At 42.8% G+C, this 27,734-nt stretch overlaps 1 protein-coding gene across 1 annotated transcript in view; it reads left to right on the forward strand.

The window, feature by feature from the left end:
- The first annotated feature begins 8,588 nt into the window (after positions 1 to 8,588).
- foxj1b (forkhead box J1b) overlaps positions 8,589 to 27,734 on the forward strand; it is a 68,253-nt gene continuing 49,107 nt past the window's right edge. The window contains exon 1 of the mRNA XM_061967288.1: positions 8,589 to 8,807. The gene's annotated coding sequence lies outside the window, so the exon portion shown is untranslated. The remainder of the gene's footprint in view (positions 8,808 to 27,734) is intronic.

Genomic DNA, 27,734 nt, shown 5'->3' on the forward strand with positions numbered 1-27,734 from the left:
AAAATGACTACATTGTATTCTTACAGGCATACTTTGTAATGTCATTAATTATACATACATACACGTTCCAGTGCCGGTGCCAGGTAATAACGTGCGGTGTGCCCTAATTCTTAACATCCCTCTCTGGGTCGGCAGCTAAACCTTTTATTTATGAGCCACATCATCGGCAGTTTGGGGGCATGGCCGGCCACGCCCTCATCATCACATGTGTACAGCGGGCTGTGTCTTGTGCCGTCAACGCCTCTTCTCTCACACAAGAGGTGTTCAACACGTTCAGCCCAAAGTTTTTGGAGCAAGCAAGTGGCCGAGTTCTTTGTGGCACTTTTGATCCTGGACGAAAGCTTGCATGGCAAGTTCTTCTTGTGCCGCAAGGCTGATGGTGCTTACTGGGCATGGAGCAAGAGGTCTGCAGCAAGTTCTCCTCTCCTCTTCTTAGGCAGTTAAAGACCTTGCCTCCCGCAACGCGAGCATAGGTTTGGCGGTCAAAACGTTATCACAGGCAAGGCTCCCTACAGCGCCTGCCAGTCATCCGTGAGGAGTCCTCTTCGCATCGTGTTATTCCACTTCTGACACCAATCTTGGGTCAACGAGAGATTGGTCAGAGGTGCTTATGCTTCCTTGGAAATGAATGTTCTTGAAAGCATCAGTAATTGGAAACTGTGACCTTCTAAGAGCTCACATAGAGAGTGATATTACGCAGAGCACTAATTAAACCCATGGAACATTATAAAACATCAAAGGCACATGCATGAAAACTGTACATAAAACACACAGGGACTATTACTAAATGAGAGAGGCAAATTAACAACAAATCCACTCACAAACTGCTCAATCAATCAATTAAAGCTTATTTATATAGCCCTCAATCAGGGGTGCTTCAAAGGGCTTCACAAACTAATGACATCAATCTTAACCCACATCCGGACAAGGCAAAACTGAAAAAAAAATAAAAAAATCCCAGGTGGTGAAACAAGAAGACAATTTGAAGGGATTGCAGATGTAGGGAACCCAATCCAGGGTGATTGGCTGCAATGGATGTCGAGTGGGTACAGCTATAAAAGTGTTAAGCTGACACTATTACTTTTACAATGAATAAATAAAGTGGGAGTCCAGTCCATCGGTAAACCAACAGATAGTCATGGAGTGAGTGTATCTTCTCCAACGATCATCCAGTCAGCTACGCAGAGATGTCTAAAGCTGTGCATGGAAGAGTGGTCCATCTCGGGTCTAAATTTGGGTCAGCTAACACTACCTCAAACCAGTACCTCTACAGAAATGAACCGTGACCACCTGGTATCCTTTCCAGACAGGAGATTGCAGTGCAGAAAAGCAGCAGATCAACTGGTCTAAAAGGTCTATTTAAAGGCGGGACTTGTATGCTTCTACTGAGGTACTGGAGTCTGACTGAAAAATGGTCTGTAGACTTTTTAAAGCTTTGGGGGTCACGAATACCCCAGCGGTTGTTGGAATGTAGATTTCGAGACGTAACCTAGAGTACAATACAATCAGCAAGATAAAATGGTGCTAAACAGTTTAGTATTTTTTACGAGTAATAAAACCTCGGGAGCCAGTGCAGGTGTGCCAGTATAGGCGTAACAATAGGATCAAACTTTCTTGTCCTAGTTAAAGTCTAGCAGCAGTGTTAATTTTGTTGACTAAAAATGTAAATCTTTGTTATCCTCAAAGCTCTTTTTTCCTGACTAAAATAAGACGATAACAAATGCACATCAGCTAAAACAATGACGAAATTAATCGACAATTTAGTCAACAAATAGAAATGAGATGAACATTTTGACAGAGACAAAATCCAATTATATCTAATTGTGTCTTTAGGCGGGTCATCCAATCACGGTTGCACATAGGGAGGGGCGAGGATCCAATCAGAACTACGGTCTTTGTGAGGCATGGTGTTTGGATTTTTCTTTGGGGAAACTATATATAGTGTGTGCCTTAATTCATGGACAACAATATAGTATTGTTACACGCCTCAATGAAATAGGTCTTCTGCGCCTGGAAGAGAGAAGAGAAGACATTAGGACGCACTTTACATTTTCTGCGGTAGACAACAAGACTTGTAGTAAACCCTGTGGCTCGAATTTCTTCGGTAAAAATACAACCAACAACTTGAGGTGCCGTCTGCAGATGGCTATTTGGATACCTACGCAACAGTAAGGAGGTCAAAGCGAATAAAAGTTAAAATGATAATAAAAATGATACAACAAATACGAATATTATACATTTATAAAAAGGTGAGTCTTGAGGCTGTTTGTTCGTAATGTTCTCTACAGCCCTGAAGATCTCCGGCAGGCTGTTCCACATATGGTGAGCATAATAATGGACTGAAGCCTGCCCATGCGCGTGGGTCCGGAATTTTGTAATAATTAGGAGGCCAGAGCCAGAAGACCTCAGGGACCGCGAGGGCTCATATGATAAAAGCAAATCATAAAGATAAGAAGGCCCAAGACTATTGAAGCATTTAAAAACCAGTAAAGCAATCTTAAAATTGATTCTTGATCACACAGGGAGCCAATGCAGTGATTTTAAAACCGGTGTAATATGGGCTCACCTTCTGGTCCTCATCAGTACAAGAGTGGATAAGTTTTGGAGTAGCTGTAGTAATTTTGTACTTTTTTTTTGGAAGACTTAGAAATCATGGCATTACAGTAGTCAATACAAATAGTAATAAAAGCATGCATTAGCCTCTCTGTTATATTTTTAAGATAATCAAACCTTATTTTAGTGGTGTGTGGGATAAAATCAAGCTCAAAGCCAAATATTACACCCAAATTCTTCATTTGTGAAGATGTATTAAAAGAAAGTAACTGTAATTTTGGTAAGTTTCTTTTTTGGGCCTCAGCCCCAATAACTAAAACCTCAATTTTGCCCCAAGCTGGAGAAAGTTTTTTGACATCCAAGATTTAATATCTAAAATACAGTTAAAAGTGCATCCATTGGTCTTGTGTCTTTAGGAGATATGGAAATGTCCAGATGTGTGTCATCAGCATAACTGTGGAAGTTGATTCCATGTCTCCTGATGACATCCCCAAGAGGGAGCATATAGAAACTACATAGAACAGGGCCTAAAACTGACCCTTGAGGCACACCACACATCATTTTATGGGATTTGGAGAAGCATGTATAGCTATACTGACCATGAATGTTCTGTCTTTGAGATAGCAGGTGAACAAGTTATGCACAGTACCAGAGAGGCCTATACATTTGTTGAAAGGACTAGTTGGTACAATCCCTGGGGACTCTGCATGGCAGGAGCGCCCTCCTCCCTGAGCCAGGCTTGCATCTGACCGCATACCTGAGTGAGTTTCGGTGACACTGCTGGGAGGCTTTTCCACCATTGGGACACATCTTCAGTTGTGTGCCTCAGCGTCACGGAGTGTTTCGGCACGGCTTACCACAAGACACCCTCTGCCGAGGAAAGGCCCACGCCAGGGTGATCGAATCCCTGGGTGTGTGCGTCGCATTAGGTGTTAGCCTTAGCAGCCCAGCTGGTGTCACTCCTCTTCAACCACAGCCAATGGCTCGTCCTCTCTGCGGTGTTGGCCAGCTCTTCAATGGTCTGTCTGTGAGCCTGCCCCCTGACTCCAACCTCCCTAAAGAGCTTCGCTGTTGTGCTGGCTACAAAGCCCCTGCACCCCACCTCCACTGGGCGCACCCTTACCCTCTAGCCTCTGTCCTCTGGCTCAGCTGCTAGGTTGGAGTACCGCAGCTTCTTGCGCTCATACGCTTCTTCAATGGCATCCTCCCACGGAACTGTCAGTTCAATGATGTAGACAAGCTGGCAGGTTTCAGACCATAGGACGAGGTCTGGACGCAGGGTGGTCGTTGCGATCTCCGGGAGGAAAATGAGCCTCTGATCCAAGTTGACTCGCATCTGCCAGTCCCTGGCTGCGTTCAATGGGCTTGGATCAGGATATGAAGGTCTCGTCTTCAGCTTTGTCCACTCCCGAACAACTGATGGTGGATGTCGGCACACATCCTGGTTGTTGATGGGTTGGGCGTTGATGGATACCCTTCTGCACTCAAGTTTGTCAGCTAGACATCCGAGGACCTGGTTATGTCTCCACGTATATCTGCCTTGAGTGAGGCTGGTTCTACAGCCAACCATGACGTGCTTGAGTGGGGACAGGATGGGTCCTTTCCAAACCATTGTTGCAGGTTTATGGGAGATGGTAGCGCATCATACGTTGCTCGAACGATGAAACTCAGCCTGTTGGATTCCATGCCCAATAGTTCGCTCCATGTGAGTTTCTTATTTTCGATACCCTCCTACCTTGTCCAGCGGCCCTGTTTGGCTTGTGTTGCGGCTTTGGAACGTCTGAGTACAGAAGTGTGAGCACTAGAACTGGATGTAGTATGGACAAATGGGGCCAATTATTTTCAATGTGTTTTTATTTTTGTACTAGTCTTAATCCTTTTGTATGTGTTTCTCACTTTTCTCAACTTTTTTTTTAAAAGCCTAACCAGGGACAAGGGTTGCAAATTAACCTGTGGCTAGGAGTCTTATGTACTTTGACATCGGTTACCTGGGGATAGCAATGTTTAATTGTACTGTCCCTGTCAAATAAATAAATTATGATCATGTTTTATTTTGATTATTGTCTAAGTGTCTTTAAGTGCCTTTTATTATTATTATTATTATTATTATTATTATTATTATTATTATTGAAATACTGAAATTCAATGAACTGGTAAATTTGCAAACAGCCAAAATTATGCAAAAAGCAAACTATAACCTGTTACCTAAGAATGTACAATTCTTCTCAACACAAGAGTAGGAATATAACCGTAGAGAAAAATGTAACTTAAAACATTTGCATGCACATACAACTTAAAACCTTTTAAAAATAAAATTATGGAATGTATTAGGTAAAGAAATCCAAGTTCAAACGACAAGCGTTTACAAAGTACAAAGAAGAAGAATCATGATAAATTATTGATAAGCTTAATAATAATCCTTCATCTCACTATATGAAATACCACTTACTTCACTATTTATTATTTTTATTTTTTAGAATTGTATTTTTTTATGGAGTTGAGAACAGGAAGTGAACAAAATGGTTCGCAATTGCTATGAAAAGGAAAAGGGGTAGGATAAAACAAGCTGTGTTTCTTCCTACTCATTTTCAAACATGTTGAAAAGAGAAACTGGACATTCTGATGTATCATGTTGTAATTATATGCATGTTCGAAATAAACTCAAACCATAAACCATACTGGGTTGGCGGTAATGGAAAATACTTTTGACAACTGTCACTGTTTGGTTATGCTCAGAAGGCGTCTGCACATACATGCTGCATCTGATGAGATGGGAAGCAGGGAAAGGAGAACACAAAAAAAATGCTACTGAAAATAAAAAGCAATTATTGCTGGTCAGAAGACTATTGCAGGTTATTTTCTGCTTCCACTACTAATTATTAGACCAGCGATAGTGCCTCATCAACATCGTCTGTATGCGCTTCTGTCACCTACTGAGCCTAATGCTGAATAAAAGCATCTACCTTCTGCATCTTCCTACCAAAAAAGTAAACTTTTATCCAGCTGCGGTTCATCATCAACACATACAATGTCCACACTTTTCAGTTGACATTTGCATGTACTTTAACATGTGCACTACTCTCAACAAAACAGGCACATTGATTGCGGCTAAGCACGGTTTGTTTGTGGTTAAATCAGCACTTTTTTTGATAGTTTTAGATACCAGTTGTTTTTTAATAAAAATTTTAGAAATGTATTCAAGTGTTATTTATTCATCCATCCATTTTCCTTTCCAGGGTTGCGGGGGGGAGCTGGAGTCTATCTTAGCTGCATTTTACGTTAAAGTACCACTGATAGTCAAATTACTCTGTGCATTTGACCCATCCCCTTGTTCTACCCCCTGGGAGCTGAGGGGAGCAGTGAGCAGCACTGGTGGCCGTTGTAACAAAATGTCATTTTATTTGAATTCTGTAATGGCATGCCCTTGTGACAGTTGTATTTTCAGATTTGGAGTTTTCAATCAATCAAACATTATTAATGAAGCGATTTTCATACATAAAAGAAATGCAACACAAAGTACTTTACAGACTTAAAAAAGAATGTCCCGATGATCCACATCCCATCATCAATCATACACGCACGCACGCACACACAAATGAATAACACATTTAGCTCCACAATATATTGACCAACAAATTATTGTTGATAAACAAAACGATTTAATTGTTTTTTGAGAACAAATTATTTACTATTATAATACATTATAATAATGCATGTATATCCTTTCAAATGCAACATGCATTTCTTGTATATTTTAACATTGTAATTGAAATGTAAACTTTTAAATTTCAAAGTTACATAAAAACAAATAATGAAATTAACTTATTTCTGTTAGCAAAACGTTGTACTTGAATACAAATCACAACCAAAAGAAATGGGTGGGGGTAGCCTCAAATATACACAACAAAAACAATAAATAAAATGGCTAAATAAAGTTGCACTTCAATATTGAACATGTAGGCAGAGGTAGAGTTGTACATTATTTAACTGACAATCAAGTTATACCTTTGTCAACTAAAGTGCAGAGTAACAATATGAACAAGTCAAATGCAAAACAATACTTAAGTCTGGCAGATTCTGAGTGAGTAAAAACCAACATAATAAATGTCTGTCAAACGTTTTCTGTCAAGCACTTTTAGAAATGCTAGTTTTTTTAACAATGGCGGCATGTCTTTGGCGATGTATTCAACCACACTTTCTGTGAGTGCACACCATTTTGCACTGTTTTGTTTGTACTCACCTGAGACTCCAAACACGAAGTGAAGTGGTTGAGTTTCAAGTGGGCGTGCAGGTTTGTTGTACTCGCCCACATTCGGCAAAATGGCTCCTCGGTGTTGATAGGCTCATCTTGTTCTTCATTTTGTTGTCAACAGAAATATTACCACACTGATGCGTGGTATTTGGTGTTGTGATCATTTTTTGTGATATTTTTGTCCACATTTGCTACTAAATGTGTTGGTCGCGGGCTAACTTGCTCCATATTGTGATGCTCGCGCGTCAGCGGCCCCGCGTCTCCGCACAATGAGTCAAAGACACTAAATGACGACATGACAATTCACTCCCTTTTTTTCATTCCGCTATGGCACAAATGTGCACAGCTGCGGAAACCAAAGAAAGGCGGGAACGTTCTTGAAGCATGCACATGGCGATTTATCGACGCTGGAAAAATTACCGATCTAGTTTTCATTTATCGTCGGTTAATTGACTTATCGAATATCAACCCAGACCTTTGGCTGAATACAGAGGAGCCAGGTGAAGAAACACTATCAGAGGAACCATCTGCACCAGAAGATCATCAGACCACGGTCACCAGGTTGTGACACAAAGCGCCCACATTTCAGATACATTTTCATCATAAATACAATCATACCACACCCCCACAAATGGAATTCAATACAACATTAAAAAAAATATAAATTAATACATTTTTTTAAAGGGGCTTAGCTGTTTGGAACTTAGTCTCAGTTACATTTTTCAAACTAACAATATAACACCACCACCAGCTAGCTTGTGTTACTGGTTTAACAGAACACATGTTTATTTTAAAGTGTCTATATTTTCCACAATTACTACTACTAATCATATTGAATAAAAATTGCTCATCAGCCGTTTGCCGTTGATGCTTGTCACTCACCCATGTGTGTATACATGCACAGGCAGGGAGCGCATGCGCACAAACAAAATCTGTCCAAGGGAATCAACTAACAATTTGCCATCATGTTGTTATTACACAGAATATACATTCACTGATAGCTAATGTTAGCTATCCAGGTCGCTGTCATTAGCCAACAACACACAAAGCTAATGCACATGTTCTGTACGGGCGTAGTTACGTCATTGAATGCCTAAAGATGTAAAGGGAACTTGTGATGGCAAATGTTTTTATATGTATGTGTGTTAGTGTTTATGTTGTTTGAGTGTCAACAATACAATTGCGTTATATAAGACATTTCGTATTAGTCCTGTTTTCTGTGCTCCTATTTTTTTCACACCTGTGCTCCCGGTGAAAAAGCTAAGCGTACAGCCCAGACATGAGGACATGATACTTCTCAAATATATATCTGTTATTGTATACAAGTGCTTTTAGGGCCTATAAATTAGGGAATTTGATCCGTAGCAATATTCTGGCAGACACGTGGAAGAAATGTGATCCTCACGCTGCATATCTGGCTATGATTTTTATGGCTTTTGAATGCAAGTGCAAGATATTAAAAGATTGTGTCAAGGGCCACATTACACGCTTGTCCAACTGCAAACATGGCTGCCACTGTAGCGTCAATAAAGCCCGGAGCTTTGTAGCATCAGAGGGTCTGGATGACAGCTGACCTACATCCGTTGGCACATGTTGGTGCACGTAAAGCTCCCCGCACCATAGTTACACGTGCACGCCTCATGAAGCCTTATCTTGTGACTTCGTCGCTCCTTTCCTTTGTCTTTTTACGTGCGCTGCTCTTTGACGGCGACATCATCAAAGCTTTGTTTGCAATGTTCTTATGGTGCTTGCAGGTTAGCGGCTCACTATCATCAGCCTGATGTCATGGCCCACAGAGACTGCAGGTTTCTCTGTGCTTTTAGTTTTGATTTATCTGGGATAAAAAGTCAACTGGGTGTGTGTTTGTTGGCCACTAGATGTCAGGATGGCACACTAAAAAAGCACAGCGAGAGGACCTCAGTGTCCTCACTTTACATGGATGACATCACCAATCCTGCAGAGGAAGTGCATCCATCCACCAGCCAACCATCCATCAGTGTATGTATGTATTTATAAACCCTAAAATCACTTAAGACTTGAGTGTGAGATATGTGCTCAAATTACAACAATGCAATAAGGTTGTTAGAGCTAAACAATGACTTTCGTTATTCAGCAGGATATCTCTGTGGGCTCAATTTGTTGTCGTCCTCTTGAACAAAAACAGAGGTTAAAGCATTTACTGGTGACTATGTTAAGCTTTGGCAAAGATAATGAAAAAGTATTATTTCCACAATTATTGTGGTCGTACTGAGAGCTATTTTTCCAATTCTTTGGTTAAGTAAACACATTTGTTAAGCGTGTAATTATGTGCAGTCAGCAATAAAGCTTCCATTTAGTCATTTTCATGTGCATATTTACTCAATTACTGGCAGTGCGTATTTGAGGGAAGCCATGATTTATACACATCTTTGCATATAGGAGCAACTATGATGGCGTTTGCTCATTGTTTAATTAAGGTATTTTGTCACACTTTTGTCTGCTATAATAACTTTGTCAACTGTCACTTTTTGTTAAATAAACATGCTCAAATGTAGATCATTTAGAGAAAAAAACAACAACATCTCAGCTCTATTTTGGTGGTAGTGTAGTGAGGTGGTGTCCAACGTGCAATTTTTGGTCCCCAGCTTGTTTATTTGGCCCACGGAGAAGAATTAAAAAAAAGTTATCAATATGATATATTATTAGATAAGGCACTAATTTGTTTTGTCAGCTATAATGCAAAGCAAAAGTGATGTTTGTTTTGTTAAGCTATCTTAGCATATATTGACCTACAATGGATTGGTTTTGGCATAATTGTATCAAAGTGACACATTGTTTACTGTAAATATGACTATAGTATGTACTTTATATTTAACGTTACCCCTTGATAATTTTATTAAATAAAAAGGAGTTAAAATGGGCACATAAAGGACAAAAAACTTATTTTGCTCATGCGTGTGTTAAAACTTATATTTTATCTAACAATTCACCTAACTTTTTTAATGCTTAAAATAGTTATTGCACTTTATCTAGAGCAGATATTCTCAATTCTGGTAAGTGTACCAATACATACAATGGTACACAGGCCCCACCTATTGATATGCCAAATATTCACTTAATTAAATACTCAAACAGTGTTACTGTTCAAACTGTGTAATGTTACAGTGGCCAAAAATATCAAATAAATTTGATCTTGAGCAGTGATTCTCAAACCGTTATTGGTACAGAGGATCCACTTAGTGGTATACCAAAGAATCACTTAATTAAATATTCAAACAATGTTACTGCTCAAACTGTGTAATATTTCAGTGGCCAAAAATAGTATAGATATACTTGTTAAATAAAACTTCTGCCTTGCTTTAATGAATATTTAGGCCTACTACGCTACTATATTTTAATGTTGGTCGTTATGGTGGAGCCAACTGTTTTCTAAAGAGTAACTTGGTGAAACAAGTTTGACAACCACTGATCTAGAGGTACTTACTGTTTAAAATATAAACGGTATACAATTAGCAGAATTGCTATTCAAGCAATAACCCATCATGTGAAAGCCCAGTCGCCATTAAAACCGATTAAGCAGACAGGTAAATACCTTGTTAGCTCATTGGGATGTTAGCGAGACAATGTTACATAACATCCGCCTCAAGGCGTCCTATCAATGGAGCGAGTGTTTGAGCGTCACGGCATCGTAAACGCACTTGATGTAGGTCAATCTGCGATTAGCGGACTGTACAGTGGAAGAAGAGTAGCCAAGGATTATTTGAACACACTCTTTTTGCTGTCCAATTAGACAGCAAACGCCCCGCTGGGCCTCTTTGGCTCTTGATGATGATGATGATGATGATATTGTGTTGCGTCATGCCTGAATTAGTGTGTTGGTGTGCTTTAAACCACTACATCATCCTTTGATGCTTTCACTACACAATATTCCTATTTGGTGATGTCATTATTTGTATTTGCTGCTCAGGAGTTCGCAGGTAATAGGAATGCCGAGAGCATTGTGGGTCCTCGGCACAAAACAGTGTGAATGCTCATGTTTGAAGCGAATCATTGTCGCCACCACTTCCTGTGCAGCAGCTGGCAGCTGGACACTAATAATAAGAGCTATGATCTCTGACATACTTGCGGAAGAAATGGTGTCATCAAAACGGGGACTCTTCTGGTGTCTTTTTGGACAAACAGCTCTCAAAGAGAGAGAGAGAGAAGGAAGAGGGGGACAAACAGGACGAGGGAGAGGATGTTGGGCACTATGCCAGCATACAGGATCAGCACTATGTAAAGACCACATGTGCAGCTGCAGCACTACAGCCAGACGTCAGCACGGCACTCGTGCACATACGGTTGTGTTCGCACTCGTGTGTGTGTGGTGTCCAACATAAAAGCAGTTTGGTATTACATCCTATACTGTAGGGGTTAAGGGCCAGTAAAGTCATTTTCATATAATATTTAAAATATAAATCATAATTTATACATGGGTGGCATAGTTCGATTCCCGGGCTTAGGGTCTTTCTGTGTGGAGTTTGCATGTTCTCCCTGTGACTGTGTGGGTTCTCTGCGGGTACTCTGGCTTCTTACCACCTCCAAAGACATGCACCTGGGGATAGGTTGATTGGCAACACTAAATCGACCCTAGTGTGTGAATGTGAGAGTAATTAATATGTGGTGGTCCTGCGATGAGGTGGTGACATGTTCAGGGTGTATCCTGCCTTCCGCCCGATTATGGCTGGGATAGGTTCCATCCCCTCTGCGACCTCAAAAAAAAAAAAAAGGGACAAGCGGTAGAAAATGGATGAATGGAATTTATATTTGGCAGGCCACCTATGAAAGTCCTATGTTATAATGTCAAACTAAAAAAAAACAGAATGTCGTAAAAAGGTTTGTTTATTCCAGCAATTTGATTTGCAAGGTGAAACTAATATATGAGTACGTTTACACTCCAGGCCAAAGTGGCCGAAATCTGGACAAATCGCCACCTCATATATTGTGTAATATAAAAGGAGGCACGGACTGCAGCATGGATCAACCTTACCTTTATTTTACAACTCACTTTGGTAAACAACTTACGCATTGTAGGTAACATGTAAGCAAATACGCCACGACGTCAATTACGGTCCTTCAACAATGGGCATTTCTTCTGAATCAAAATATATTCATATATTACATATAGTATAGCCTGTTATTTGCGCACTATTGAGTAGTGATGCATCGAAAATTTGCAAACCAAAAAAATACTCGGCTCACTGAAACCAGAGTTGTGTTGACGTTATCTACTTCCGCTTGCAGGCTGTGTCTTTCCTCACGCATACGAATGACGTCGGTCGCCCAAATATGTCTCGTTGCATTCGGGTCGCATTTACGTTTAGACTGCAGTCACATTTGAAAAGATCAGATTCAAGTCGGATTTTGACTACTGATGTGGCCCAAATCTGATGTAAAAAGATCACTTTGTAATGTTTAGAGTGGCAAAAAAAATCAGATCAGTATCACTTGAGGGCAAAAGAAAAATCAGATTTGGTGTACAGTGTAAACGGGGCCAGAGAAATAACCTTTAATTGAAAATATCACAAAATGTTGGGTTTTCAAAAACAAGCCATGATCATCAAAATGACAACAAAATAAAGGCTTGACATACTGTATGTCACTTTGCATGTAATGATCTTATACCACACAAGTTCCACATTTGAAGTTGAATTGATGACATGAATGAACTTGAACATTATTCTTTCTTTTTAGTTTCACCTGTATATTGTACTTGTTAATAAACCTTTGATGTGACTTAGTCATGCGATGGTAACTATTATGACCCGCAAAAGGTTGACAATTTGGCAAACATGCATCCCTAGTATGTCTGCTCTCCTAAGTAAATATTGATCAATAATATTACAGTATGTCATAAAACAATGAGGAAGCAGTGCCTGGGGAGTCTGTGGTGGGCTCTCCTATTTCTGGGGCTGAGGTTGCTGAGGTAGTTAAAAAGCTCCTCGGTGGCAAGGCCCCGGGGGTAGATGACATCCGCCCGGAGTTCCTTAAGGCTCTGGATGCTGTGGGGCTGTCTTGGTTGACAAGACTCTGCAGCATCGCGTGGACATCGGGGGCGGTACCACTGGATTGGCAGACCGGGGTGGTGGTTCCTCTCTTTAAGAAGGGGAACCGGAGGGTGTGTTCTAACTATCGTGGGATCACACTCCTCAGCCTTCCCGGTAAGGTCTATTCAGGTGTACTGGAGAGGAGGCTACGCCGGATAGTCGAACCTCGGATTCAGGAGGAACAGTGTGGTTTTCGTCCTGGTCGTGGAACTGTGGACCAGCTCTATACTCTCGGCAGGGTCCTTGAGGGTGCATGGGAGTTTGCCCAACCAGTCTACATGTGTTTTGTAGACTTGGAGAAGGCATTCGACCGTGTCCCTCGGGAAGTCCTGTGGGGAGTGCTCAGAGAGTACGGGGTATCAGACTGTCTGATTGTGGCAGTCCGCTCCCTGTATGATCAGTGCCAGAGCTTGGTCCGCATGGCCGGTAGTAAGTCGGACACGTTTCCAGTGAGGGTTGGACTCCGCCAAGGCTGCCCTTTGTCACCGATTCTGTTCATAACTTTTATGGACAGAATTTCTAGGCGCAGTCAAGGCGTTGAGGGGATCTGGTTTGGTGGCTGCAGGATTAGGTCTCTGCTTTTTGCAGATGATGTGGTCCTGATGGCTTCATCTGGCCAGGATCTTCAGCTCTCACTGGATCGGTTCGCAGCTGAGTGTGAAGCGACTGGGATGAGAATCAGCACCTCCAAGTCCGAGTCCATGGTTCTCGCCCGGAAAAGGGTGAAGTGCCATCTCCGGGTTGGGGAGGAGATCTTGCCCCAAGTGGAGGAGTTCAAGTACCTCGGAGTCTTGTTCACGAGTGGGGGAAGAGTGGATCGTGAGATCGACAGGCGGATCGGTGCGGCGTCTTCAGTAATGCGGACGCTGTATCGATCCGTTGTGGTGAAGAAGGAGCTGAGCCGGAAGGCAAAGCTCTCAATTTACCGGTCGATCTACGTTCCCATCCTCACCTATGGTCATGAGCTTTGGGTTATGACCGAAAGGACAAGATCACGGGTACAAGCGGCCGAAATGAGTTTCCTCCGCCGGGTGGCGGGGCTCTCCCTTAGAGATAGGGTGAGAAGCTCTGCCATCCGGGAGGAGCTCAAAGTAAAGCCGTTGCTCCTCCACATCGAGAGGAGCCAGATGAGGTGGTTCGGGCATCTGGTCAGGATGCCACCCGAACGCCTCCCTAGGGAGGTGTTTAGGGCACGTCCGACCGGTAGGAGGCCGCGGGGAAGACCCAGGACACGTTGGGAAGACTATGTCTCCTGGCTGGCCTGGGAACGCCTCGGGGTCCCACGGGAAGAGCTGGACGAAGTGGCTGGGGAGAGGGAAGTCTGGGCTTCCCTGCTTTGGCTGCTGCCCCCGCGACCCGACCTCGGATAAGCGGAAGAAGATGGATGGATGGATGGATAAAACAATTGTAGGTATATGTAGTACATGCAATTGTAATGTGTTTCAAACAAACAAAAATATTAAAGGCATGTTAAAATTGTGTTGTTTTAGATGGGCAGGGCTGATTTGAGATATGAGTGTTTTGAGTTATGAGCGCAGTCGCGGAACGCAATGTGTTTGTAAGCTGAGGTTCTACTGTACTACTTAATGTCATTAAGGGGCTTCTACTGGCTGGAGTGTATAGGTCTTAGGTGAGGCGGTTTCTAGAGGAAGACCAATATATCGGGCCACCATGTCCCTGGAAACGTTCCCTGCCATACCATGCTCAGAATTGGCAATCGTGAGACAAAAACCTGCTTGTCACCGACAAACTGGCAGATGTCTGGGTGCAATACCTATCTCCAACACTAGGCCAAGTTTTATGTCTTCTATTAAATTGAACTTGATATTATGTATTTAAATAGATGGTTTACTGAGCATACTAGTGTATATGGCGTAAGTGTTGGTCTACATCCAATTTGCAGTATATACTGTGTGTCTGCTTGCTCGCAAATGGTCCAATTCCCCCGCAGGGATCATGAATGTTTCATAATGGCTGCCTCACAGGCACGATATCAGTGCAGAAAAATGTGTTTGATACAAAGCAGACACTTGAGTCATGTGTGCGGTAAGTCATATTTAAGGAAAACGGCCGTTCCAGCAAAGTCCAGCTTTCCTGGTGTAAAAGAGTTAACTTTCACATTCTTGCTGCGTGTAAGTGTATGCGTGTGTGTGGGAAAATGTGTGGTGGTGATGCCCTGCAGTGTAACAAGCTGCTCATTCACCTGTAAAACAGTTTTATTGGCTCGTCTTTTGAAAATCTCCACTGCCACTTTCCTAGGACTGCAAAGGGAAGTGAGGGAGATGCTTTGGAGAGGATGCATGGTTCAATTTATATTTGTAATTTTAATAGATGTTAGTCCCCATTAGGGATGTAACAAACAGTATTAATGATAAATGTTGTAAAACTCTTGACTATTTTAAATTAAAATGATCGAAAAACAGATAGCTGCACTTTGATAAACTCACGGGCTGACTGGTGCCAGTTAGCTAGCTTGAATGCTAACATGAAAACGAGACATTAACGTCTTTCCCCTTTAAGAAACTAGAGCCCAATCTTAAACTTATATAAACAAATTTCTGTTTGAGCAATTCTGCAAAACCTGCAGGCTGTGCTCTCTTACACCAGAGTGAAAGTTTTATATTCGCAGGAATATGTTTTCACAGTGCGTTCAAATGCCGCTGAACAGAGTAAAAAGTAAAATAGTGGGCTTTCGAACAGTGGGTCTATTTATTTTAGTTATTAACTTAAAAAAAAACTTGGTCATAAGATTTCAGTGAGTGTACAAGTAGTATTTCAACACATTTAACAAAACCGCAATAATGATAACCGTGATAATTTTGATCACAATTACTGTAATGAAATGTTCATATCGTTACATCTCTATTCCCCATAAGGCCGTTTGTACAAGTACCTCTATATACTGTATGTACATATTGAATGCGATCCGTCAGAGCAGTAAATCTATGGGCCGACAAACATTGTGTGTTCTTACAGGTCAGTCGAGACTAAAGCCTGGATTGTCCTTCTGCCAATGGACTTTATACCACTATTGATCCTTTTATCGTAATTGCCAACTTTGGGTTTTTTGAAGAATCTTTGTCCAATGCTAATGCGCGGCATTATCACTTTTGCAGATTTCTGTCACTTAAGCGAGAATACTGTCACCATTGTCAGATGATCTTTTTTTTTTCTGAAGAAAGCTAGGATCCAAGAAAATTATCAACTATTTAGCGGAGGGGCGGGCGACGGAAAATAAGGGCAGAACAGTTGTTTTCAGGGGAAAACGGGAGTTTACATCTATTGCACTATTACACTTACAACTCAGTGGGACACCACAACTCTTGTCAACCATTTAGCTATTTACCATGTGAACAATTAAAGAGAGTAGGGGTGAAACTATGTATAGACACAGGAAATATATTGTTAAAAAAAATTAATTTTTTTGGACGTCAAGCAATGCAACAGGGTTTGGAGGGGGAGGAGCGCGCTGGGGCATCCACTGTCGCCTAGATGACAGAACATACACCAGGCTTTATAGAGTTAGAGATGTGCATAGAAGTAAGTTCTAGACCACATTTCTTATCTTGGTCTATTTTTTTGTGTGCCAAATGTGTGGGTAATTAAGGGAGCATTTGAGTGTATGCAAGTTAGCATTAACGGTTTGCCCATAATCCTTGTCTTTACAACTATGTGCTCTCTGACCATAATATGACCTGTCTGTATTTGGGTTATAACTATGGAATACTCTCAAATATTTCTAATAGGGATGTCCGATAATATCGGGCTGCCGATATTATCGGCCGATATGTTACGATCCGCTGCCCGGATCATAGTTTGTTTATGTTTGAGTCACGTGTTTTCAGCACCTTGATTTTGTTTGTTTTCAGTTGCCATGTCAACCGATTACATTCACCTGCCTCCGGTTAGTGTTTGGGACGCGCACCTGTTGCCCGGGCACTAATCAGAGGGCTATTTAGTCTTTGCCCTGGCCTCACTCGGTCTGGCTTCCTAGTTTGTTCTTACACAACTGATGACGACAACTTTGATTCCCGCTAGCTTTTCACGCTATGCCATTTTGCCTGCTAGCTCCCACGCTAGTCCTTTTGTTTTTGCCTTTTGCTATTTGCACGTCTTTTGTTTGTTCATCGAATGATTTATATTTTAAAATAAATCATTTTCCTACCTGCAAGCTGTGTCCGAAGCCGTCTGCATCCTTGAGAGAACCACACCCGCATCACTATGCGACCCAGACGTTACAGTAGGAAGCCAGCAGAAGACAGTTCTCCCGCATTGGCTGTCGAGGAGTTCGATGAAGGTACGTGGGAGGTGTTGCGAGCGATGGAGGCGGAAACTCTTCGTTATTCCCCCTCGGAGCGCCAGGACCTGATATGGGGTCCGAACGGAAAGCTGGTCCCAATCCACTCCGTTTGGCCCGAGGACATCGCCACACCCCCGCAGTACGGGACGCGTCAGCGAAGACGGAAGCCGCCCAAGAGGTGTTCACTTCGCTGCCAGGACGCGCCACTCCCTCAGACTCCTCCACTTGTACACAGCAAGCCACATTCAGCCCAAACTTCCCCTCCTCAGATGTTTGGCAACCCCATCGACCACTTCGCCAAACAGTTCTCCGATTGGGCTGTAAGTCACATGGACAGTTGCAACAATGACGTCATTTCATTGGCGCCCCCCGAAGAGGTAACTCCGCCCACTTCCGATGACGTCATTGAACAAGAATTTTTTTTTCCATCTTCTAATTCTTTCTGTCAGCCAATACCAAATGACTTTCATTCTAAGATAAGACATCAGGACATTTTTATTAAGTGTAAGTCTAGTCAGTCACATTCTGATTTTCAGACTCCACCTCCAGTGACTTTGGTTCCGCCCCCAGTGACTATTGCTCCGCCCACTGCACATATTTTTTCCCCCTGTGCTCCCACCCAATCTCAAGTGAGGGGTGATAATAGTCAATTTGGACAATTTAAAGAGGAGGAGTATACCCGCCTCCTTACCTCCCCCCACCCACCCTTGAAGACGGTTCCAAACCACAAAGAGCACGTCTGGTATCCGCGTCTTGAGGGGGGGGCTAGTACTGGGAACTGTGCTAGTGCGGTGGCACAACTTCGGCGTGCTAAGCCGCAACCTCCTGCACGGCCACCGCCACCAGCTTTTCGGCGTGCTAAGCCGCAACCCCCTGCACGGCCACCGCCACCAGTCTTTCGGCGTGCTAAGCCGCAACCTCCTGCACGGCCACCGCCACCAGTCTTTCGGCGTGCTAAACCGCAACCTCCTGCACGGCCCTCGCCACCAGTCCTTCGGCGTGCTAAGCCGCAACCTCCTGCACGGCCACCGCCACCAGTCCTTTGGCCTGCTAAGCCACAACCGCCAGCTAGGCCACCTCCAGCTGCACCTCGGCTAGCACTTGTTCCTGCACCTCGGCTGACACACCAAGCTTCGTCTCCTGTACCTCCACCACGCCAAGCTCCACCATGCCAAGTTCCAAGGCTGGTTCCCACACCAGCGCCGGCTCCAAGGCTGGTTCCCACAGCAGCGCCGGCTCCAAGGCTGGTTCCCACACCAGCGCCGGCTCCAAGGCTTGTTCCCACACCAGCGCCGGCTCCAAGGCTGGTTCCCACACCAGCGCCGGCTCCAAGGCTGGTTCCCACACCAGCGCCGGCTCCAAGGCTGGTTCCCACACCAGCGCCGGCTCCAAGGCTGGTTCCCACACCAGCGCCGGCTCCAAGGTTGGTTTCCACACCAGCGCCGGCTCCACGGCTGGTTCCCACATCAGCGCCGGCTCCACGGCTGGTACCCACACCAGCGCCGGCTCCACGGCTGGTTCCCACACCAGCGCCAGCTCCAAGGCTGGTTCCCACACCAGCGCCGGCTCCAAGGCTGGTTTCCACACCAGCGCCGGCTCCAAGGCTGGTTTCCACACCAGCGCCGGCTCCAAGGCTGGTTCCCACACCAGCGCCGGCTCCACGGCTGGTACCCACACCAGCGCCGGCTCCACGGCTGGTACCCACACCAGCGCCGGCTCCACGGCTGGTACCCACACCAGCGCCGGCTCCACGGCTGGTACCCACACCAGCGCCGGCTCCACGGCTGGTACCAGAACCTGTACCTGCTCCACGGCTGGTACCAGAACCTGCACCTGCCTCCACGGCGACGACGTCTCCTCCTGCCTCCACGGCGACGACTTCTCCTCCTGCCTCCACGGCGACGACGTCTCCTCCTGCCTCCACGGCGACGACGTCTCCTCCTGCTTCCACGGCGACGACGACTCCTCCTGCTTCCACGACGACGTCTGCTCTCTCCTCGTCTCCGGTGGGCTTTTCCAGGACGCCGCCACCTTCCTCGCCCTCATCGTCGTCTCAGCGACCTCGAGTGGTCTGGCTGCGCAAGCGGCGCTCTCTGAGGTTTCTGTATGGACGCCTGTGGCGCAAACAGCAGCGACACCCGAGACATAGACTTAGAACTCTGCGGCTGCTGAACTTCTGGCGCCACTCACGCCCACCTTCTCGGCAGCCACGAATGTGGCCTTTCCGTGGTCGCCCGCCTCGCCTGCGGCAGCGGCGTTCCACTCGCCGCCGCCACCTGACTCTTCCCCGGTGGATTCGGGGGCACGTGGCCTGGCGACCCACCACCAAATCCTCCCTCCGCCCTCCCTGGACTCTTGAACTGTTTCTTGTTTTTTGGGTTCTAGTTTTATTTCGTGTCAAAGGACATCTGGAATCTGTCCTTTAAGGGGGGGGTACTGTTACGATCCGCTGCCCGGATCATAGTTTGTTTATGTTTGAGTCACGTGTTTTCAGCACCTTGATTTTGTTTGTTTTCAGTTGCCATGTCAACCGATTACATTCACCTGCCTCTGGTTAGTGTTAGGGACGCGCACCTGTTGCCCGGGCACTAATCAGAGGGCTATTTAGTCTTTGCCCTGGCCTCACTCGGTCTGGCTTCCTAGTTTGTTCTTACACAACTGATGACGACAACTTTGATTCCCGCTAGCTTTTCACGCTATGCCATTTTGCCTGCTAGCTCCCACGCTAGTCCTTTTGTTTTTGCCTTTTGCTATTTGCACGTCTTTTGTTTGTTCATCGAATGATTTATATTTTAAAATAAATCATTTTCCTACCTGCAAGCTGTGTCCGAAGCCGTCTGCATCCTTGGGAGAACCACACCCGCATCACTATGCGACCACGTCGTTACACGATAATTGCTTTAAAATGTAATATCGGAAATTATCGGTATCTTAATTACCGGTATCGGTTTCTAAAAGTAAAATGTATGAACTTTTAAAACACCGCTGTGTACACGGACGTAGGGAGAAGCACAGAGTGCCAATAAACCTTAAAGGCATTTCCTTTGCGTGCGTGCCGTCCGAGTCACGTAATATCTACCGGCTGTTCTCATCACAAATTAATGCAAGGCATACTTGGTCAACAGCCATACAGGTCACACTGAGGGTGGCCATATAAACAACTTTAACACTGTTACAAAGATGCGCCACACTGTGAACACACACCAAACAAGAATGACAAACACATTTCGGGAGAACATCCGCACCGTAACACAACATAAACACAACAGAAGAAATACCCAGAATCACTTGCAGTACTAACTCTTCCGGGACGCTACAATATAACCCCCCCCCCCCTTACCCCCACCCACCACAACCCCGCCCACCACAACCTCATAGTCTCATAGAGCATGTCCCAAATTTCAAGCTGCTGTTTGGATGGGTGGATAGATAGATAGATAGATAGATAGATAGATAGATAGTACTTTATTGATTCCTTCAGGAGAGTTCCCTCAAGAAAATTTAAATTCCAGCAGTAGTGTACAGAATTGAGATCAAATTTAAAAAGTAAAAAGTAAATAATGGGGGTATAAATGGAAACAGAATAGAAAAATATTCCAATAAGAATACAAATAAAAAGAAACAATGAGAATAAAAATATAACAGTAAAATAAGAATATAACGAGAGAAACTAGGCAGTAGTGACCATGTTATGAAAAAGTATTGCACTGTTATTGTTTTGAGGCATGTTAAAACAAATAATGCACTTTGTGACTTCAATAATAAATATGGCAGTGCTATGTTGGCATTTTTTTCCATAACTTGAGTAGATTTATTTTGGAAAACCTTGTTACATTGTTTAATGCATCCAGCGGGGCATCACAACAAAATTAGGCATAATAATGTGTTAATTCCACGACTGTATATATCGGTATCGGTAATTAAGAGTTGGACAATATCGGTAAAAAAGCCATTATCGGACATCTCTCATTTCTAATGATTTCTTGAATAAAAGATGATGGTGATTATAAAAAAAGTAATAACTGGCAAATCCAGGTCTAATAAAAAGTGCTACTATGGTAACAATCCATGCTAATCGACAGGCTAGCTGAATACTAAAACCATGCCCATAGCTGTTTCCTAGAAGGATGCTGATTGGTCTGCTCTTATTTGAACCCCATCATCATGTTGTACTCATTGGATACTTGGGGAAATGAGATGACATCGTTTTACTTTCACCAATCCAGCTGCTTTGCAAGTGAAAGTGGGAATGTCACTTCCCACATTACACAGTTGAATGTGTGTGTGTTTACTGAGGCTGGTGCTAATGCATGCAGCCAGGCAGCACTGATACAACAGTGAAAACCGAAATAAAGCCTGCTTTGTGTTTAACTCGGGAACTTGGACACAAGAGTGGATGGAATGGCACACAGTCATTGTGGCAGGTTCATTGCGGTCACACACACACACACACACACACACACACACACACACACACACACACACACACATACACACACACACACACACACACACACACACACACACACACACACACACACACACACACACACACACACACACACACTAGCAGAAAGTTCAGTTGTGTTGTCATAATCTTTGGCTGACTTTTAGTGCCAAATAACTAAGAAGCAGTATACTGACCAGTGTCTTAATATTGTTATGTACACATGCTGGATTGCAACACGTAACAGAATGTTCTTAATTTAGATTTCATAAGTGATTCCTTTCTATCCCTGACACTGCACTGCCACATCATTGTTATCAAATTTGCATACGGTACAGTAAGAATTTGGCCCGGGGCGGGATATATATATATATATATATATATATATATATATATATATATATATATATATATAAGGGCTGTCAAACGATTACAATATTTAATCGCAATAAACGCATTTTGTTCATAGTTATCTCTAAATTAATTGTGATTATTTGAAGATAAATATCATTTTTCATCATTAATAAGTGTACCCCCCGACAGATACTTTTCAAGTTTTAACACCATGAACGGACAATTAATTTGCTTTAAATAAATGTGTTTTAAACATTATGCTTTTTTAAACAGATCAACACAAAAAGGACAAACGTGACTTAATGAGAATTTAAAAAAAGGCCTACTGTCTGTTGGCGTCGTGCCAGATTTTGTATTCTGTAGTAAAACAGAATTTCTATTCCTGCTTTTGGAGCACTTGCATTCAGAGGAGGAGCTACACTTCCATGTTTAGATAACAGTTTCACGCATAAAAACACAACATGTTGATTGCTATGATCATGCTTTCATTGTCGAATATGTTTTTGTAATATCTATCAATCCATTTTCTACCGCTTGTCCCCTTTAGGGTGACGGGGGGCTGGAGCCTATATCTCAGCTTTGATCGGCGATTTCTACCTGAATAAATGCATCTGATATTCTGTACATTACATGGTGTACAAGTTAATTGACTTCATATTGCTGCATAGCAATGTTGTAACCTTCTCTTTTAATTAATCAAATGTAATATACAGCCTGCTAATCATTCTGTAATTGAGGACTCAATCAGAACATGTTATAAAATAATTTACACAATATTTCAGTCAGCCTGAATTTTTTTTTTTCAAAAGTAGTAAACTACAAATGAAAGTAAAGCAAAAACTTTACATTAACATTACAAAGTACAGTGTTAGGAACCAAGCTGATTATGATAACTTGATAGTTAATGCAAAGCCAATGTATTCTTATACAGTAGACTTTTACCTGGAGCAGACAGAGGATGATGTCGCTGTTATCGTCACCAAATGTTAATACCATTTCTTTCCCCGTATTGTTGGCTGCAGCCAATACGTAAATGTACCAAATGCAGGAGTTGCAGCCGTATATTAAACTTGGCTGCACTCTTCAGCCATGAGAAAAATCCTGTGTTTCCTCAGATTGGAAGTATTCCGCCACTTGCATTGATTTTTTACGTCACAAATATTGCAGAAAGCATAATCTGCATCGGCATCGCATTTGGAAAAGCCGAGCCACACTTTAGAGTTTCTATTTGGCATGGTTGGGTTTTTGTCATGAAACATTGATACGTTGCAAGATTACTAAGAGTATGTCCGCTTCGATAACGCCTGTTTTCCTCTCAAGTGCTAGCAAGTACTCGCCACTTGCAGGTGCTAATTCAGACTAACAGAACATCACACGCAACCCAGGCACCGAAACATGACACTGCTTACGTGAATCAATTAACGATGACGTCTGGAGCACAAGATAGTTCGATGTGTCTGGGAACACGACGGACAGATAATCCTTGATATCACTCAACAAGATCTATTCCATTGCATAGTTTGATTTTGTTGCTCTTATCTGCTTTTGCAGGAAGATCTAGGCCTCTTGCATAACCAGATAGTTTGCACGCTGCTTGCTTGCATATCTTATCTTGGCTTGGTTGACCACCGTTTTTCACTTCCGGGAAGAAGCCATGTGTCGAAATGCAAGCAATTGTAAAATTTTTTATGGTTATTTTAATCAGAGTTATTGGTCTAACCTTACAATTTATTTTATTGGCCTGATAATTATCTGTCCAAGAATAATGTTTTCCCTTTTTTCCGGAATATAGCCCTATTATCAAATGCGTATAAAAAATGCATATAATGTTTACTCTTACAATTGTTTTTATTTTTATTTTGACATAATACACCTGGGGATAGGTTGATTGGCAACACTAAATTGGCCCTAGTGTGTGAATGTGAGTGTGAATGTTGTCTGTCTATATGTGTTGGCCCTGCGATGAGGTGGCGACTTGTCAAGGGTGTACCCCGCCTTCCGCCCGATTGTAGCTGAGATAGGCTCCAGCGCCCCCGCGACCCCAAAGGGAATAAGCGGTAGAAAATGGATGGATGGATGGATATAGAAACATCTTTTAATATGAAGCAGTGCAATTATTATCAAAACAAGAGTACCATTTGCAGTGTCTTTGAGTACCTTTAAAAAGCGCTATAAAAATACAATTTATTAATAGTGTGTGGGAAGCAAAATGAAAAAAATGCTGTGCAACTTCAACATGAACAAAAAGTGAAATATTGCAACTGTGTCCTTAGGTGCTTTCATTGCTTTTTTGGGTCGTTATCGAATACTCTCTGCCAAAACCTGTTCATTATGGTTGTTTGCGTTGCAGTTGTCGACATTGACTTCAACCTGCATTGACAAATTGGCTCTGAGTCTCCAGCAAAGGATGGAGCGGAGTAGACGTCAGCTGAGGACATGTAATATTTCTTCTGCTGTGCTTCTTATGTCTTTGGGGCTATTAGACAGCTGGTGTTTGTGAGTATGTGTATAGATAGCTATTCAAGGAGACATAGCTGGCTTCACAGAAATACTTTTAAAAGCAACTCTCTCCCCCTGTTTTTGTGGCTTTCATTTGTGGCACTTTTATCTTAAAAAGGGAGGCATCACACAGATTGCTTAGTGGAGATTAAACAAGATTCAACATTGTCTAATTTGCACAATTTGCCATGACGCATGTGCTTTATGGACAGTGAGCAAAACAACTTGAAAAGTAAAACAAATACACTATATTGCCAAAAGTATTTGGCCACCTGCCTTGACTCACATATGAACTTGAAGTGCCATCCCATTCCTAACCCATAGGGTTCAATATGATGTGGGTCCACTATTACAGCTTCAACTCTTCTGGGAAGGCTGTCCCCAAGGTTGCAGAGTGTGTTTATAGGAATTTTCCATTATTCTTCCAAAGGTGCATTGGCGAGGTCACACACTGATGTTGGTCGAGAAGGCCTGGCTCTCAGTATCCGTTCTAATTCATCCCAAAGGTGTTCCATCGGGTTCAGGCCAGGACTCTGTGCAGGCCAGTCAAGTTAATCCAAACCAGACTCTGTCATCCATGTCTTTATGGACCTTGCTTTGTGCACAGTCATGTTGAAAGAGGAAGGGGCCCACTCCGAACTGTTCCTACAAGGCTGGGAGCATGGAATTGTTCAAAATGTTTTGGTATCCTGGAGCATTCAAAGTTCCTTTCACTAGAACTAAGGGGCCAAGCCCAACTCCAGAAAAACAACCTCACACTATGATTACTCCTCCACCAAATGTCACACTCGGCACAATGCAGTCTGAAATGTACCATTCTCTTGGCAACTGCCAAACCCAGACTTGTCCATCAGATTGCCAGATGGAAAAGCGTGATTCATCACTCCAGAGAACACGTCTCCACTGCTCTAAAGTCCAGCGGTGACGTGCTTTACACCACTGCATCCGACGCTTTCATTGGACTTGGTGATGTATGTCTTAGATTCAGCTGCTCGGCCATGGAAACCTATTCCATGAAGCTCTCTGCGTACTGTATGCGGGCTAATTGGAAGGTCACATGAAGTTTGGAGCTTTGTAGCAACTGACTGTGCAGAAAGTCTTTGCACTATGCGCTTCAGCAGCCGCTGACCCCTCTCTGTCAGTTTACGTAGCCTACCACTTGGTGGCTGAGTTGCTGTTGTTCCCAAACTCTTCCATTTTCTTATAATGAAGCCGACAGTTGACTGGAATATTTTAGAAGCGAGGAAATTTCACGACTGGATTTGTTGCACAGGTGGCATCCTATGACAGTTCCACGCTGGAAATCACGGAGTTCCTGAGAGCGGCCCATTCTTTCACAAATGTTTGTAGAAACAGTCTCCATGCCTAAGTGCTTGATTTTATATACCTGTGGCTGAGCCAAGTGATTAGGACACCTGATTCTGATCATTTGGATGGGTTGCCAAATACTTTTGGCAATATAGTGTATGTTTAGAAATACAAGTCAACGTGATGTTGCTTTTATTGTTTTGAAATGTGACAAACAGGATTTTAAATGCCTTTGTGGGATTGGCGGCCCACACAGCAATAGTGCTTTCATGACTGCAAATTGTTCGTTGCTTCTTTTGGACTGCTTTTGTATGTTTGCACACGCTCCCTGCACGTAGGTATTGACAAGACCGGGTGAGTGACCGCCATAAACACATTTTATTCGGGCCGGTAATAAAAAACGTATTACATAAACTTTGTAATTGTGAAAAATAGAGGCAATTGTCAAACAAATGTGTTCTGTTAAACCACTAATGATAAATAACATAAGTACTTTATTTTTTACTTTGAAAAATGTTCCTCTGAGGAAGTTGCAAACAGCATCTTATAAAGTGCCTGCTGCTGCAGCTAGACCAGGGGTCGGCAACCCGCGGCTCTAGAGCCTCATGCGGCCTTTAGCGCCGCCCTAGTGGCTTTCTGGAGCTTTTTCAAAAATGTCTGAAAAATGGAAAAAGATGAGGGGGAAAAAATCTATTTTTTGTTTTAATATGGTTTCTGTAGGAGGACAAACATGACACAAACCTCCCTAATTGTTACAAAGCACACTGTTTGTATTAAACATGCTTCACTGATTCGAGTATTTGGCGAGCGCCATTTTGTCCTAATTTTGGCGGTCCTTGAACTCACCGTAGTTTGTTTACATGTATAACTTTCTCCGACTTTCTAGTACGTGTTTTATGCCACTTCTTTTTCTGTCTCATTTTGTTCACCAAACTTTTAAGGTTGTGCATGAAAAGTGAGTTTTGTTGATGTTATTGACTTGTTGGAGTGCTAATCAGACATATTTGGTCACTGCATGACTGCAAGCTAATCGATGCTAACATGCTATTTAGGCTAGCTATATGTACATATTGCATCATTATGCCTCATTTGTAGGTATATTTGCGGTCATTTAGATTCCTTTAAGTCCTCTTAATTCAATTTATATCTCATGACACACTCTGTATGTAATATGGCTTTTAATTTTTTGCGGCTCCAGACAGATTTGTTTTTGTATTTTTGGTCCAATATGGCTCTTTCATCATTTTGGGTTGCCGACCCCTGAGCTAGACCCATCCATTGCTACCGCTTGTCTTCCCAACAAACTGTTGCAAGTCCTGACGTAGACTTTGCGCATGCGTGGACCTATCGAGTTTTTCGGTACCAGTCAGCTAATGATAGCGATTTGGCTAAGTTAGCCTTAATGGCTAATGTAACAACATTTGTTGTATTCAATATAATTAGCAAGTGTGAAAAATACAGAAATTTGAAACATACATAATGTTCTGTTAATCTGCCAATGGTAGAATAAGACAGCTAATGGTGTTTAGGTTTTAAAACATGTAACTTTAAGCAAACAGCCCCTTTAACATAATTTTATTTATACAACATAGTTGTATTTACCTTTATTGAAGACTCTTGGTGGCGAATGTGGCGATGAGTTAAGATAGGAGGGGAGGGAAGAGCCACGCGGAAGCTGTTGACACGTAGTCGGTGTAAACTTAATTGACTTTAAAAAGAATTTTGCGGGTCTAGTCTACTTCCTATAATGTGTCTCATTTAAACCGTTCCCCTTGAAACATGTTACACCTGTTAACTCAGAATCTGTACGTGACTATCCTATTGCAACATGTCGTATTTTGATACGATTTTTTCTGTAATTCAGTGTTTCTCGCCTAAACTAAAGTTTTCTTTCTTTATTCTATCGTTTATTATCCGTGTAACAGGGTCATTGATGTCATGTAAATAATGTATTTT

This window comes from Nerophis lumbriciformis, linkage group LG11 (assembly GCF_033978685.3).
Source record: "Nerophis lumbriciformis linkage group LG11, RoL_Nlum_v2.1, whole genome shotgun sequence".
Lineage (NCBI taxonomy): Eukaryota > Metazoa > Chordata > Actinopteri > Syngnathiformes > Syngnathidae > Nerophis > Nerophis lumbriciformis.